Raw genomic sequence first — 14,421 nt, 5'->3', positions numbered from 1 at the left:
CTCCTTATGTTCATTTATTGATTTTTCTGCTAGGTATAACTTTATTGTGCAATACTTTTTCATTTCTTCATTTCCATATATTCCATAAAGTAGAACTCACCAATTCCAAAACATTTGGAGTTTTGTTTTTATTATCTGACATAATTCTATCCCACCATTCAGTAATTCACTCATTCTAACCTGGAGAGGGTATCACATTCCCTAATTTCATCTAAACATTAGCTGATTTCTCACATTGTAAGAATAAATGTTTGGAATCTTCCCTCAAGCCATAGAAGGGGCAATCTAGATCATTCCTAAGACCCCAATTTTTTAATCTGTTTTTTGTTAGGATTTTCCCCCTTAACACTAGATACATGAAGTGAAGAACTTTTGGAAGGAATTTTAGTTCCCAAATGTTTTGGATTCTTTTTTCCGTGATTGGACCACCATTTTCTTCTTCTAAAAGTTTACAGGTCAATTTTATAGAAAAACTACCCTTTGGATCTTATTTATGTATCATTTTGTCATTTCTATCTTGAGTAAGGAATGGGATAGTTTTAATTTTTTCCCATATGCTATAGGGAATCACTTCTAGAATTTGTTTTCCTCATCCCATGTTTTACCCCTACTAAACTCACTAACTCTTTAGTTTTGGATTGGATTGATCTATAAGGAAACACTAAGGGGGATTTCCCAACTCAAACTTTGATTGATTTCCCATTGCCAACTATCGATCATATTCCTTTTCTTAGGATGTCTATGGCCCCCAGATTTAGGGGTTGCGTGCTAGAATTTTCCATTTTTTTAGATATTTGCTTTGAATAAGTTTAACCCAAAGGTTTTCAGGTTGGGTCAATATTCTCTAACCTAACTTTGCCAAGCTTACCAAATTCACTCATTGTAATGTCCTTAAGCCTCATCTTCCATTATTCCTATTTTTACAAATCATATTCCAATTCAACAATTTGATATTGTTTTCCTCATTCTTTATGAACAGGAATCTCTTTGTTTTTTATCTAAATTTTCTACCATGTTCTTAGGAATTTTACACACTCTTGTTATAAATTGAAGCATCATTGAGATAGATGCTTCTAGTAAAGTAACTCTATTGGCTAGCAGGAGAGTGTTTTCTTCCTTCCATTCTACAAGTTTTTTGTTTACATTCTCCTCCATTCTCTTAAAAGTCTCCTTTGTGACTCTTCCCTCAATCATAGGGACCCCTAGATAGGTGTCATTATTTTTTTTTTCTATTAAAATTTTTAGTACTCTCGATAGTACTTTTTATAGCCTCTTATGAATATTCTTCGAGAAAAATAATGTCCTTGATTCTCAAGGCATTATCAAATATTGGCCTAAGCAAATATTATGCAATCAATTGCAAATTGAAGAAGGGGAGTGGTGCCCCCCTCTTGAAGCTTTGAAGCTTAGTCTTTCTTTTCTTTGTTGATTTTCTTTACCAATCATCCTAAATAGGACTTCACTATAGAGGACAAAAATATACGGGGATAGAGGGTCCCCTTGTTTAATTCCTTTATTTGGTTTAAAACTCCCTATTGGAGATCCATTAACTAGAATTTAAAGGGCATTGTACTTATGCATTGTGTAACCCAATTAATCCATTTTTCATAGAAAACCCCATTTTCTTAGTGTTTTTTCAATGAAGTTCCTTTTCAACCCGTCATATGCTTTCTCCATATCTATTTTACAAGCCATGAGTCACTAGGTACCTTTTTTCTTCTTCATGGTGTTCATCATTTCATGTGCCATAGATATTATCGGTTTTTGTCTCCCATAACAAAGGCACTCTAGAAATGGCCTATAATTTCCTCCAAAATAGGTTTTACCCTATTCACAAGGATTTTAGCAATAATTTTATAGATGATATTACATAGATTTATTGGTCTAAATTTGTTAGTTGTTTTTCGGGATTAAGGTTATAAAGGTCCTATTTAGGCCTTTTGCCATTTTTCCCGAGTAAAAGAATGCTTTAACTACTTTTACCACTGAGCATTCAAACCATCGGGTCCAATAGCTTTTGTCCCCCATAAATTTGATTGCATCCCATGTTTCTTCTTTAATGACCTCATTTATAAAGCCTCATTTTGCTATATAGTGATTTTGGAATTAATTTCCTCCAATACTTGGTCGATATTTCCTACATCCCCTCCTTTACGTCTCTCTTCATATTTCTATTTAAATAATTATTTAATATCGTCTATATTTTCAATTCAATTACCATTGTCATTTTTTATTTTATAAATCCGATTTCTGTTTCTCCCTATAAGGGTAGTAGTATGGAAAATTTGTGTTTTTGTCCCCAATTTTATCCAATTTTCTATAAATTTCTAAGCCCAGAATATTTCTTCTTGATATAATGTTTTGTTTAGTTGCTTTTGTAGAGTTGTTTCATGGTTTATAAGTTCTCTTTTTGTAGGATTTTCCACTAAACTTTCTTGCACTTCTCTTATCTTATTTATTGTTTTATTCTTTCTTTACAAAATATTGCCAAACTTTTATTTATTCTTCCTTTGTCCCCATGAATTTTCAATTATTTATTCTAGTTTTGGTTTATTTCCCCACATTACTTTAAATCTGAAAGGTTTCTTTCCTGAGTTTAATTTTTTATGTAGGTGAACTAGCAATGGGTGTAATCTGAATTTAGGAATGGTAAATTTTCCATGTATGAATGTGGGTATTTAAGCAACCAATCATTGTTTATTAATGTTTTGTCTATTTTCTCAAATATGTAGCAATTTCACCATGTGAATTTGAAACCTCTTGTTTCTAGGTCCAATAAGTTGTAGTCATTGATAAGGTTATTGAACTTATTTATATAATTCAAATTGGGAGGATGACCACCACATTTTTCTTGTGGAGTTCTTAGAGCATTGAAGTCCCCAATAGCTATCCATGGTAAATTATTTCTCTTTGCAATTTCTCTTAATATCTGCCATGTGTGGCCTTGATTTTGTTTGTTGGGAGAAGAATAAATAAAGGTACAAGTCCATTAGAGATTTAATTCTCAGTCATAGACCAAACACTAGATCATTCTTTCATTGAAATAAATAACATCAAGGTTACAAACCTCATTGTTCCAAAACAACCATATACCCCCAAAATAGCCTACAGGGTGCACTACATACCATTCATCAATAGATAACCTACTAGAAAAATGACCCAACATTAAAATATTGGACTCCAGATTCAAACAAAGCCATTATCCATGTTTTATTGACTCGAACAAGTTCAGTAACTTGCATCTACAACTTGGGATGACCTACCCCTCTAACATCCCATTGTTGGTCAAGTAATGCCACTATTGTATCTCCATCTCCCATAAGTCAATATCTTTAATTTCATCACCCCCTTCATTTCCTTCAAACATGTTTTCATTTTCTTCATTGTCCTCAATATGGACTTTCTCAATTCCCATTACATCAAAGAAACTTGAGCATTCCCCATCATCTGCAATTGTGGGATGATTTTTTGCCACCCATTTGAGCTCCAAGTGTAGTGGAACGAGGGAAGTGCACCCAGGTGATAGCATCTTGATCTTGACTCTAGCTTTGGCTTTATCCACAATGTCTTTCTTTCTATCCTTGACCTAACTAACCTTCTGACCCCATCCCTCATTCCTTAGCTCAAGATTTCTGCTAAATTTAGGTCTCCTTATAGAGAACTTCTTTCTGTTTTTTTTTTTTTTTACATCATTTCATCCCTCACCTATGATGGGAGCACATATAGGATTTGTGGCCCAGATAAACCACACCCTATACAGAGATCATTAATGTTCTCATACATGATGTAAATAGTATGTTCTATCCTTCCTACTGTAATTGGAATTTCTAGAATTAAATGTCATTTTAGGTTCATAGTAACACAAACTCTAGGAAAAAGGGTTATGTATTTTTTTTAGTGTTCTCATCCATTTTGATACAGCATGAAAGCAATGAGAAACTGGGCTAGCTATGCAAGTATCGGGCGATCGCTAGCTTCTAGCGAAGAGCACCGAATTCTCTAGGAGAGAGAAAATGTGGCAAAAATTGGAAGAAGAGAACTTGAAGAAATTCTGAAAATATGAAGTATGAATTGATAAATAATTCTAGAAAAATAGTAGTATTTATAATACATTTGGAAATTGTAAAAGAACTAAGAAATAATAATTAGGATAGATCCAAATATCTAATCTGATAGGATCGAATTCTTCTTGGTTTGATCTCCACCATCCGATCTCCCTAGATGCATGAATCTTGGATTATCTTGCTAATCTTGATGCTTCTTGGAGTCTTTCTTGATAATCTTGGAAGAGTCTTGGAAGAGTCTTGCTTTATCTTGCTAATCTTGGAAGAGTCTTGCTAATCTTGGATTCTTGGATCCCTTGCTTATCTTGAATTTTTGGATCTTAGTTAGACTTATCCTTATCCTAGGAGCTGCCACCCCTAGGGGTGAGATGGGCCTCATGATGGGCCTCTATCACATTTTGAGAACCCCAACTTATTTGACAATACTTCACAGTTTTTTCAAGGCCCAACATTCCATAGGAAGGCCTAGGAGTCTTACCCATATGTTGGTTTCGTCAATGGTGGCAGTAATGGGATTGAAATCCATTTTCCACTTCATGAGGACTAGGTATTGACCCCCTCCACAAACCAAGGCCCCTCTTCCATGGCATACTTATAATCAGATTTGGATACAAAAATCAATAGTAAAAAACCATTACCTATTCTCTGAACGTCCACTTTCTTCTCCAACTCCCATATTTTCGCCATTTTTTTAATTATCATTTCCACTAGGACCGATTCCTACAGGATTTTGGCATGCATGCATTTTCCCATTTACTGTTCCTTGCCTCCTCATCGTTGCATAGGAGATCCACGTTGGCCTTCTTAGCTCTCTTCCATAATTCTTTTGGAATTGATTATTGATGTTTTCTTGAACTCTGAGTTTATCATCTTCTTGGAGGAACAATCACCCCAGATTCTTTCTTACGTTCCTCACTTTACCTTGGTCCTCCATATTGGGCATGAGAGATTCATAGTACGTATGCAGGTTGCTAATGAGGTTAGGAGATTTGATTCATTGGATCCATCACCCCTTCATCCACCTCTTTTATAATGATTTTCTTTGTCTCATTAATTATAGGTGGTTGAGCATTGCCTTTTCCCAGTCAAAACCCTTTCTCCCATTAGGCTTTCTTCTGACACAACCGAGTCTCGATTATTGTCAAGAACTTCTAGCTTTGTGTTGTTAATCCCACTTGCAGCACATTTTACATGTTCCACTTGTCCACTCTTCCCAATAATTCTATTTGTTCTTGCATCAGTTCATTCAACTTAGTTTTATAGTTACTATTGGAAATGATAATATTATCACATACCTCATTCCCCCTTTCTCTCTTATTAATTCAATATTCAATTTGTTTTTATATGCGTGGCCATTATGATCCAAAATAATGGAATTTACAAGGGTCCCATTTAAGTTGAAACCCATATTTCTATCTTTCATTTTGAAATGGTTCCAATTCCAAAGACTTAAATTTCTTACCATTCCTTCCCTCATTATTCAACCAATCCCATTTCAATTCATTTTGGGTGCAACCATTAATATCATTTTCCCTCCAATTTTCCTCCCTTGGGTGTTTATGACTTAAGTTAGGGTTTAAGATCCTTTGGATTCTCATTAAATGGTTATTACCATTCTTGCTTCGTATCTTGTTCCCCTAAAGATACCCTAATGCTCTTTGATTTTCTTGAGAAACCTCACCATTCATATTATCCTCTTCATACAATTGAGATTCTACTTTATCTACTTCCCTTTGAATATGTTTTAGGAGGTTATTCCTGCAATTTTTAATCCATGTACCATGCCCTTCTAGTTTTGAAAAGAAGAATTTAACTAAGTCCATCTTCCGGGTATCATGGGTTATATCTCCATGCAACGCTTCTACATGCTCTATTTTTCCTTTTGCATGGGTAAACTTTTTGTTTTTCACATCATCTTTTTGTGGCCTTTGGACTAAAAGGTCCTCTTCCTTCATTCGAATTTTCTTTTCCATGTCCCTTTCAAATATTTTATTTTCCTATTCGTAGGCCTTCTCCCTTGGATTGTGTGCTTTGTTGTCCATCATTTCTTTGTTATCCACTTTTGTAAGAGAAATACCAAAAAGCTTTTCTCCCACATGGGGTGTATCCTTCAGGAATCCCAAATAATCATGGTTGTTTTCGTACAATCAAATTTAGTTTCTTTTGTTGCCAATTGTCTATCATTATCATCATCCAGTGTATCTTTTGGAAAATCAATATTACCCTTCCTAACTTGTTCAATTTTCAAATTAGTACCCTTCCATTCTTGAGGTTCTGACCTCCTTTTGATTAGTAATCCTTTCATTCAATTACTGGTTTTTTCCCAAACTTTACCCTTGAGGCTAGTCTCCTTTTCTTCTTCTTCTTCTTCCCTTTGATTGCCATTATTGCACTACAAAGATGTAAATACCAAACAATTAACTCAAATGAATAATTCTGATGACAATAAAAACTACAATTAGGACTCTCGCACCACAGAGAAAGATCAAAGTGGCAATTAATAGCTTACTACCAGATAATGTATACTTCCTATTCATTAAACATTAGAAACTAAGATGAACTAAAACTATGATCTAGACTTACTCAGACCATAGAGAAAATCTAACTAGATCAAACAGTCTAACTATCAAAGATTATCAACCACTTCCCTTTGAAGATCGTTTGGTGCCACATTGGAAGGATCCTGAACCCCATCCCACGGCGATGTGGAGCGACCTTCCTCATCTTCTAGCCACAATCTCTTTTGATTCTTCCTACCAATTGGCTTTCGGAGACAAGGAAAGTCCGTCTATAGAATCTAGCCTTCTCTCACTTTGCAAATAGTTTTTTTCCCTCTTGCAACATTAGTACTTCAATTTCTTCATTATTTTCAATGTGTTTGGTCTTTCCCTCTCACTTCTTACTTCTCTTTTCCCTATTATCTTAGTTGTTGCTTTTCCATTACACGGATCTAGCCTAAGAAATTCTCTAAGGGAAGAGTTTCTCTTTTTTTTCACCATTTATGAACTTGACCACTTATACTAAGTAGAAAATGCTTAAGGGAATGGGCCTATGTTTATTCTAAAAGTACCCCTAACACTTTATATTGGGATTTTAAAATGAATTATTGGTTGATTTTTAGATCTACCACACAACCTATGATTTCAATAGAATTAAGAAGAAGAAAAAACAGTGCATCCTAGGTAATTAATTTGCAATATGATGTCTTTGTTCTTCAAATAGAGAATAAAATTGACCTAAAAAAGTTGTTGCTCATATTTTATTAGGGGTGTGGCTACCCGATCCAAAGGGGGGACGGAAAAAATATGAATATATGGATGGAGTCGCCACCTAAATTTTTGGAATTGAGAATTTAGGAAAATCCAAAACCTTTCAAGAAATACATTGTGAATAGAGTGTCGATCCCACAAGGAAGGTGTTGTCAGTACCAAATTTTAAGATTTCTCTATTATTTAGAAATTAGAAAATCAATTCTCAAGCCAAACTAAAGAAATGATAATGCAAGTAATAGGTTTAATTCATAATATTATAAAAAGCCTAGGATTCGGGTTTCATCAAATGATTACTTATGACATACTTATGTTTTCTTAGATTGGTTTAATGTTGTAGGAATTTATGATCAGATTTCCCCAAATTATATGAAGTTCTCTCTCAAGATACAACACATGTGTTTATGCTAACCGTGTGTCGACTCTCGTAATCACGGACAATGAACACAAACCCATTAAGATCAATGGAAATCAGTTTAACAATCACAAAGGAGTGTTTTTATCTCTAAGCAACACATACCCTAGGTCAATTATCTCAATGAACTAGTATTATGATTCCACTCTCGCTATTTCACACAATACCTTAATTCGAGTAATTAATGGCCAATTAATTACTAGCATTAAGCCCTAAGATAAAAGATAAATCCTAACAATCAACGACCCAATCAATTAAACAAAATCTATCATAGGCAAATCAAAAGACTACATCCAAATCCTAGATCAAGAAATTTAGCTACTCATATTATTAATGAAATGAATCATTCCAATGATAAAATTTAGATTAAACATAAGTGAAATTGAATAATAACAGAGAGTAAAGTTTGAAGAAAAAAAACTCTTGAATAGAAATTGATTGAGGGGAGCTCCTCGCCCTTGAATCTTCAATTCTCCTCTTCGTCGCCTTTCTTCTCCTCCTGGGTTGTTGACTGCTTCCTTGGAGGCTCAAGCTCTCTTGTAGGATTTTTCCTTGCTCCCTTGATTGATTGATTGTGCTAGTCTCCCCCCCCCCCCCCTTTATATAGCTTTACGAGGAGGGGTTGTTTTAACTCCTTTTTGGAGTTCTTTCTCAAAAATAGAAAGTCCTAATTCCTAATGATTAGTTTAGATCTAATCATATCCTATTTCTTAACTAGTAATCTCAATCTTTTTTATCTTTATAGAATTACATTAGAAAATTATATCTAATAGGACTCTTTGCAGTTTCCTTATTCTTGTATTCGAATTGGGCTTCTACTGCGAACTGGGATTCTATACGAATTTGTTCAGACTTCAGGCTAGATTTTGACTTTGATGCAGTCCGAATCTATCAAAACTCAAAACAAGAAAATTGTATATTTTTTTCTTTATCTTTCCAATGCATCTTGAATCATCTCAATCAAAGTCTGGATGCGAGAGTTATGCCCTGATTACTACGCGGCGTCGAAACTATGCAACATTACCCGATTATCCTTGTTTTTCTCCTAATGCCTTCTTTCATGCCCTAAATCGAAATACAAGCATAATGAGTCCAATTAAGTATTAATTAAGTATAAAATATTGAATATTTAGAGATAAAAATATGATAATTTTTATTCTTATCATTGGGATGTTGGAGAGTGTGTGGGGAAGGTTTTGGACATGATGGATGAAGGTTTGAGCTGCTTGGGACGTGAAGAGAGTATTATCTAGGTTAATGGGGATAGAGTTCTCTCCCTAAGCTAGGTTGTGTTTAGGATGTGAGCAAGGGTGTCATTTATAGATTTTTGGAGAGGATTTTAGAAGGGAATGAAGGGCTGAGATTGGGAGACAAGGAAAATCAACGGCTGAGGTTTAAAAGTGTTTTTGGAGGGAGATTGATTGGGAGAATGGGCTGTCAAGACGACTTTGAGAGAGACCATCTCAATCAATCAAGACAATGAGTAGAAGATTTTACCAATTTACCTAAATTGGACATTCCAAGTTTAAGTGATTGGCTTAATTGATTGGAGGCTCCTAGTTGGTCAAATCCTAGATTTTAAAATGGTTCTAGAGGATGGGAGAAAGGTTTGGTCGTGGGATGCCCAAGGTTTGAAGTTGTAATGAAGAGGACTCTAAATGGAGGGTTCGAATCGAATTTAGTTTCAGTTCTCAAGATGGAGGGGCTAATGGTGTTGGAATTGGATGATTTTGGTATTGTTGGACTCAGAATTTCGAGTTCCATCCATCTAAAAGGTTGGATTTCAGATTTCATGAGGAGAGTTCAGGATCAAAGATGATCTCGATTGGACAATTAGAATTGGTTCTGACTTCTTGTCTTGAGATGAAGGGGTAAACGGTATTGGATTTGGGTGATCTTGGTGTTGTCAGATTTGGATTTTTGGGCTCTAGATACTAGTGGTATCGGATTTTGGATTTGATATGAAATGATGCTCATTTTCAAAATGACTCCAATTGGACGTTCGAAATCGATTTCAGCTACGGGTTTAAAGATGAAGGGACAAACGGTATTGGATTTGGGTGATCTTGGTGTCATTGGATTTGGAATTATGGGCTCTACATACTTGTGGTTTTGGATTTCTAATTTGATGTGGAATGAAGTTCAGGATCAAAATGATCCCGATCAGAATCAATTCCGACTTCGAGTGTTAAGATGAAGTGGTAAACGATGTTGGATTTGAGTGATTTTGGTGTCTTGGATTTGATTTTTGGGCTCTAAGTATCTATGATTTTAGATTTATGATTTGATGTGAAATGATGTTCAGTGTCAAAATAACTCTGGTTGAATGATCGAAATCAATTTCGACTTTAAGTCTAAAGATGAAGGGGTAAACAACGTCGGATTTGAATGATCTTGATGTCATCAAATTCATATTTTTTGGCTCTACCTACTTGTGGTCATGGATCCTTTAGGCCTCAAGTTTTGTAAAATTCCAAAAAATTCCCTAGATCAGATGAGAGATTAGTTGAAGCATGCTTGAAGCTCAACATGCTACAAAAAGTCTAAAGAACACAAAAATGGGATGTCTACAAAGGGCAAGAGGGCAAGAGTGACATTTTCATTTATATTTTGTGTAGATTAAATTGGTCCAAAAGAAATGCTAAGGCCAAAACTGTCATTTTCCACTTGAATCAATTGCGAATTGTACGGGCATTTTAATAAAACAAAAAACATAGGATAGATTTTAATAAATGGATTAAACTATAAGGGATGTTTTATTAAATAACCCTAAAAATCCTGATGAGGGGTGATTTGGCGCGACCCAGCAAGAAGGGGACACATAGGCACGATCTAATCGAAGGATGACAATTCAGCTAGGCAAGCTCAGTTCACAATATTCGTAGTTCGAGTATTCAGCCACCTCGGCCCAAAACCCACCTCGGTGTAGAGGCACCTTGACACCGAATCCAGTTTGGGACTAAAGAATCGAAGTTCCAACTCGGAGCTAATGAGCTGAAACACTACATAACCGACTCCAAAGGCCTCCCCCAATGGATCCCGAATCTCTCGAGTTCACAATGAGCCAACAAATCCATATTTTTCCGAGATCACAATAAGAACTAGTCTTGGCTCCGCCTGAACCAGAGAAAGACGATAAACCTTATCAACACAATGCTCTCCTTCAAAATGGAACAAACCTTATCTCCACAGCCCGGAGATCTCGGAGCTCTTTCATAAGGCCCACGACTACTCCAGTATTTAAAGACTTGAAACCTCAAGGCAAAGGTACGCGTGATTACTCTACTCACTAGCACTCAAGCTCTCAAGCATTTAGCTCGCATTCATAGCATAAGTATCGACTTAAGCATCGGAGTGACCTCGTCGGGTTAGCTACCCGGGTTCTCTGATCCACTGTTTTGTAGATTGATCCAGCTTGCCATCCAATTGGAATTCGGATTGCCCTCCAGTTAGGAGTAGTTAGATCGTGCACCATCAATTGGCGTCGTCTGTGGGAAACAATCGAAAGGTCATCCCTATCTCTTTATAGCTTCAAACTTATTCTCAACCTCAATGGCATCTTCCAGCCACATCAGAAAAGTGTCGAGATGAACGTCATCAGGGGGCAAACCCAGCAATCAACCTTCCCCCAAGTTCCTGCGGTATGCATCGGCCAGTTCACTATTTCGCTCACAGCGTCCGGAGTCCCATCACTGTCCGCACCACCGAGCACCACGCAAGTGAGCGTCCCATTTCCCCCAGTGGTAGGCGCAACTTTCTCTAAGCCATCCGTGGTTCCCCCCAGAATTAAGCATTCCCAATTTCATGATCTTGTTCAGTACGTCCTAGCTATTCAGATCCAGATGCAATAGGTCCAACCGTTCCAATAGTACCAGCTGTACCAACATCTGTTCCCTCCACTACAGCCAAACAAGCAGCCGGTTCCACCTAGGCACCCAGGGACCCATCAAGTCCAAAACTTGAATCGGCCTAGAACTAACCAAAACATCATTCGATCTCCCCATCGAGGCAAAGAGACCTCACAAGTATTGATTCCTCTTAGGAGTCAGGTTTTGCCCCGTGGGAGGAGAGACGACATGCACACTTCTCTAGTCTCGCAAGGAAATCTCATAAATAGGTCCGGGATGCCCAATCCACCTCGGTATTCACAACAAGAAAATTATGGCTCGCGTGCAGATAACCAATTTAGGGTTCGAAGTGCGAACTCAAGATAGGGCCTCTCCGTCCCTCGTGATAGTTAGTTCGAGCCCCACAACCTACAGAATCCAATAAGGAACCAGGACCTACCTCGCGATAAGGCCAAAGTACCAAACCAGACAGAAGTTAGCAGCACCAACACCGAGCTGGTAAAGAAGCAGCAGCGGCAACGTCGCAAAACACGCCGCCCCTTGGCCAGGAACAACCTACTTGTGAAGCCAGGCCAGTGAGAAGAACAAACCAAAGGAAAGAAAGAAGCAAGCTCGATGGTTACAAAGACTGTGCCTCCACTACTTGATGGTCATCCCCTATGTCTCCCGAGCTCTTGGCAACTCCAATGCCAAAAGATTTTAAGATGCCCCCATTAGACAAGTATGACGGGTCGTTTGACCCCAATGACCATGTGGACTCTTTCCCGTCTCAGATGCACCTAGCTGGGGCTGATGAGTCCTGGATGTGTGTGGCCTTCTCTACTATGTTTAAGGGGGTAGTACGAACTTGGTATTGAAATCTCGCGCCGAGCTCCATCAAAAGTTGGTCCCAGTTCGTCGACTTATTTACCGCGCACTTCATTACTAGCAAGAAATGTCCAAAATCACAGGAAAGCCTTCTAAACGTGGTTCAGAGGGAAGGAGAATCGATCAAAAGCTATATTAAGCGCTTCAACGACACTTGCCTGCAGATACCAGACCTCAACTCAGCGGTGCAGCTCAATACAGCAAAGAAAGGAATCACCCACAAAGAGTTTAAGTGGCATGTGGTAGCTAACAAACCAAAGGACATCACTATATTTCTTAAGTTAGCATATCAGTTCATCGGTACGGAGGAGGAGATCAATCAAAATATCGACAACCCACCGTCGGAAAAGAGAAAGAGAGGGAATGAAGGAACGAGCAATGGTGGACAGAAAAGGAAGAAAAGAAAGTCCTTGAGCAAGGGAAGAAGCAACTCAAGAATTCGGTCCCCCTCGCGAACTCACAAGTCAAGTCGGTGCTCCAGGACCCCACCTGTGGAGAGAACGAGCTACAGGCCTTTGAACGCTAAGAGATGAGAGATCCTAATGGCTATCAAGGACTCCTCCTTCGTCAAATGGCCCCCCAGGCAAAGGGGAGACCCAACTACAGGAAACCCAAATATTTACCGTCATTTCCACCGAGATCATGGACACAACACAGAGAATTGTAGGAATCTCCGCGACGAGATCGAGGAACCTATCCGCCCCAACAAACTGAGATCATGGACATAGCACAACACAGAGAATTAACATATGCACTAATCATAGCAGCTCGAAGGCTTTGCCTGTACTTCCAGGCCCACACTATTGTCATTCTCACCAACAAACCCCTGAGGCAGATTCTGCTCAAACTCGAGGTATCTTGGAGATTAATGAAGTGGTCCATCAAATTGAGTGAATACGATATCCGGTATAAGCCTCGGCCAACAATCAAAGCTCAAGTCTTGGCCGATTTTGTAGCAAAATGCACGTTCAGCATAGCGACCCCCGAGCTGACTGAGCTCGATCACACGATGGAAGCTTTAACTAGTGTGGCGCCAGTCCCGGTCATAGTAGAACTAACCTGGGACGAAGAGCCCTGGATCCTCCACATCGATGACTCGTCCAACCAGTAGGGAAGCGGTGCAGGACTGATACTGTACGGCCCAAGCGAGGTGAAGTTGGAATATGCTCTCCGGTTTGGATTCGTGGCATCAAACAACGAGGTAGAATATGAAGCATTGGTTGTCGGGTTAACCTTAGCAAAGGGAATGAAAACAAAACACCTCATCATATGTAGCGACTCACAACTAGAGGTTAACTAAGTCATTGGTGAATACGAAGCCCGTGACCCCACTATGGTAGTTTACTTGGCCAAAGAGAAATACAACACAACTTCGTCTCCTAATTCATCAAACGAATTCCAAGGTCCGAGAATGCTAAGGTCGATGCCTTTTCGCGACTAGCTAGCACGAGCAGCAACACCATGCTAACTGTGTACATAGAGGACTTACCTCGGCCCATCATTCTCGGGGGGGGGGGGGGGGGCAGAAGAGGTCCCTTTCGTATCACAAACGGAACTGAGCTGGATCGACCCGCTCGTGAGTTATCTACTCCATAGGACCCTACCTATAGAATGTAATGCTGCCCAAAGGGTAGAGCGCCAGTCAGCTAAGTACGTCCTTATAGACGGATAGCTGTACAAAAGATCTTTCACGCTCCCTTACCTTCGCTGCTTGCGACTCTCAGAAGCTGAGCATGTACTTCACGACACCCATGAAGGCTTGTGCAGCGGACACTTGGGGGGAAAAGCTCTTGCATAGAAAGTGTTAAAGGCAAGGCTATTATTGGCCCACGATGAAGAAAGATGCACTCGAGCTCGTAAAAAAGTGTGACAGGTATCAGAGGCATGCCAACATTCTCCATCAACCTGCTAATGATTTGAAATACCTCACTATCCCGTGGCTCTTCGCGCAGTGGGGA

The sequence above is a fragment of the Nelumbo lutea genome, chromosome 1 (genome assembly GCF_056320005.1).
Source record: "Nelumbo lutea isolate HS-2025 chromosome 1, American lotus-T2T, whole genome shotgun sequence".
NCBI classification, from domain to species: domain Eukaryota; kingdom Viridiplantae; phylum Streptophyta; class Magnoliopsida; order Proteales; family Nelumbonaceae; genus Nelumbo; species Nelumbo lutea.
The sequence above is the reverse complement of the archived record's forward strand: the minus strand, read 5'-3'. Positions refer to the sequence as shown.